The sequence below is a fragment of the Squalius cephalus genome (genome assembly GCF_949319135.1).
Source record: "Squalius cephalus genome assembly, chromosome: 2".
Lineage (NCBI taxonomy): Eukaryota > Metazoa > Chordata > Actinopteri > Cypriniformes > Leuciscidae > Squalius > Squalius cephalus.
The window spans coordinates 34,839,902-34,843,443 of NC_137123.1; the positions used below are offsets into that span (position 1 = coordinate 34,839,902).

General features: G+C 33.7%; 1 long non-coding RNA gene across 1 annotated transcript; it reads left to right on the forward strand.

Annotated features, from left to right (window-relative positions):
• The first annotated feature begins 597 nt into the window (after positions 1-597).
• Positions 598-3,072, forward strand: LOC307150350. The gene is made up of 3 exons (XR_013819693.1): positions 598-677; positions 1,094-1,182; positions 2,099-3,072. It is a non-coding gene; the product is annotated as an uncharacterized lncRNA (long non-coding RNA).
• The last annotated feature ends 470 nt before the right edge of the window (positions 3,073-3,542 follow it).

Genomic DNA, 3,542 nt, shown 5'->3' on the forward strand with positions numbered 1-3,542 from the left:
GGTCATTTCATGACTTACCAACTGACAACGTAACTACAACGTCGTATGCTCGGAATTTCATTACCACCATATTACCAAACCACAACGTCGTCAGTACGTTCTCCTAACGTTATAAGATAACCAACTACGTTCCAGATACGTACTCTATTCGTAATATCTTGGTAATTTCATGACTTGCTGGCAACGGAACTGCAACGTAACAGGACCGTAATTTCATTACCATCATATTACCAACCCACAACGTCGTCAGTACGTCCTCCTAAGGTTATAAGATAACCAACTACGTTCCAGATACGTACTCTATTCGTAATAACTTGGTAATTTCATGACTTACTGGCAACGGAACTGCAACGTAACAGGACCGTAATTTCATTACCATCTCAGACTGCATTTCTATGAAATATTTTATTTGTTTCAATTGTTTGTTTAGTATTCCGTACTGTACGTTTGAAATACGTTCATTTTATTCAAGTAAGGTTATAATTTTAGATGTTATGTTTGTAAATGTTGCGTGGCTTTGACGTTTTAATGGGCGTGCGCGTGAACCTTCGAGTCGCCCTCAAACACTGGAGCGGAGATGAGTTGCCTTGGAAACGGCGCGTCACCGACCGCCCCACTGACTGCAACTGACAAAGCGGCAGAACTCCGTCTCTCGCTGTTGTTTTCACTGCTTTCAGGTGAGTTTAGTCTCTAAAATCACACAAATAATACACACAACTGTTCTTGACACTTCTCGTACTTGTAATTGACACGCTTCTGTTGAATATTTGCTTTATATAAATGGTTTAGTGTCTTAGGAAAAAGTCCGTTAGCATCTCAACCGTTTTCAGAAGAGATAACGTTATGCTAACTTCATAGCTTGAGCTTTTGATATGAAAGTTTAGGATTTTAATCACATCTTATGGGTAGATGAGAGGTTTTGATAGTTTTGTAAAAAATAAGTTAGTTTGGAAGTGAGCTAATTTATTTAACATAAACGTATTTAACATAAACGTACTCGATGACGTCACTTAACGTTACATGGAGTGTGAAAATTGGCTGAAACTAGCTCAATGGTAAACACAAATTGATAAAACTAGTTCTGTGATTTCAGCATCAACAAAATAATCCTTCTACAACAGAGGGAAGCTCCACGACTTCAATATTTCTGAAGAAAGCTGCTGCCAGAGAAGTTGGAAACAGGTGAAGTGAGGAAGCTCATTAAATAACTTCATTATCCATTTTCTCACAATAGTTTGTCACCTACTGTACATCACCATGCATCTGTTATTTTAAATTCTCATATTTACATTTATTTGTTTAATTTATTTTAAGAAAGTTTTGACATCCAAACTTAAGTGACACTGTATGAGCAATATGAATAAGTGAATAAGTAAAACTAAAAACATAGATGAAACATTTAAGATTATTATCAGTGTTGAAAACAGCAGTGCTGCTTCATATTTTTGTGTTTTTCAGGGTTATTTGATGAATGAAAAAAAAAAAAAAAAAGCATCATTTATTTGAAACAGAAATCTTTACTCTCTCTTCTGGTCAATTTAATGCATCCTTGCTGAATAAAATATGATTTAAAAAAAAAAAAAAGTACTCTATTGAACCCAAACTTTTGAACAGTAGTGTATATGTTGGGTCTATTTAACAATGAATCCTGGAGAGAGAAAAAAGAAAATGGATTAAACTTTTACATTGGTTTACACAAAAAGATTAATCAGCACAACTGTTTTCAACATTGATAATACTCAGAAATGTTTAGGACGTTTGCATTGTAAGAATGTATAGTATTCAAATATTAAAATGCTGACTCGTTAGGCCATGTTTTCTTTTTAAAATCAGATGATTTCCTATTAATTCAATAGAATGTAAGGGAATAACTCTAGAATAACCTTTCTGATAATATTTGGGGCCCAGAAACACTATCCTAATTTGAATCTAGATTAAAGACACATCTCTTTAGCCAAGCATTCAATTAACACATCTCATAATCTTGCACTATATGTGATGAAATAGTAAAAAGTGCACATGACCATCTTTTGCCTGAAATAATATGAACAGCAGCAATGCTAATCTTTCTCCTGTTGTCTCCCTGTTTCTATCTCAGGATGCTCAGCATATTTTACTAGAGATTACAGCAGCTCCAGTTCGGATCCAGCCTCACTTGGGAAGACTTCTAATGACATCAACACTCTTGAAGACAATGTGTTTAAACAATTTTCAGATGTTAAATTATATTTTAAAGTGTTTAAACTAATTTAAGTTTTTATGTCAGGTGGTACAGCAAAAATATTATGTATTGTAGTTGTACCACCTGACATGGAAAGTGTACCACCAACCTACCCATACTTGAAATTAGCAGTTTTTAATCAGTATTTGAAAGAGCTCTACAAACTTTTTCACTCTGCCAAAGAGATCAGTTAGGCTCCTCTGGATGATGCATTATCATGTTTACTGTTATTACCTTGTAAATTCATAATAACATTTAAGAATATACAAATGGCGGACAAAAGTTTCTCAATTATCTCAACAGCTTTAAAACTACTGATATTTATAAAAAACAATTATATGAAAGGCTTCAAACCTAAAATGATGGAATAGTTTTTATTTTGTTATTATTAAGACACCATTTTAAATTGTTTTCTTAATCTGTTTATTTGTTCGGACAGTTGCACCACCACCTGACATTTTAGGAGTTTAATGCTGCCTTCAGGAATAATCATAAATAGGCCTTCCTAGTTAAAAAAAAAAAAAGGACATTGTAATTATGACTTCAGAAGAAGAAAAGCAAAATATGTATTATTAAATGTACAAAAAAATTATTTCAAACTAAGGTTTTATAGAATATAGTGATACATGTCATTAAGTTATCAAATTATTTTAAAAGGAAATAATGCACTTGCCACAACATAACTTTGTGACAATGTTTAGAAAAATATACAAGCGATTTTTAAACAAAACTGTCTGCTTATACAGATTCTATCTTTCAGTGCTAATTGCTTTGTGTATTTAAATGTTAAATGGGAAAACACTCAACTGTTCTTTTTTCTTGCATTTTTCTTTTCTTATTCTTGCTTTGTTATTAGGGCCACCAAAATTAAGACGTGTAGGAGTAGTTTGATGTTCAAGCTTTTGAAGAAAATCTTGTTCATTTAAATGTATAACCTGTTTGCAAACTGTTTTTGCTGTTTGTGCTTTGTTCTGTAGTAAATGAACTGAATTAACCAAATTTTGAGTCTGTATATCGTTCATATGTCGTTGAAAAAGTCTCTAAAATAGTTTTGGGCCAATGAGGACAAGTTAAATTAGACCACTGCATGTCCGCCCATATTATTAAAAACTAAAATGACCAACTGGTTACCAACACACGACTGTCGATCCACAACGTTGCCACGACGTCGCCGTTACCTGCTGACAACGTTACAAAGTTACGTTGTAGCAACGTATCTGGGAATTTCACTTTTCCGGTTGCCGCGACGTAACTAATTACGTCGCCACGACGAAAGTTTGGTCACCAGATTACGTTGCAGTTACGTAACAGTCACGTATTT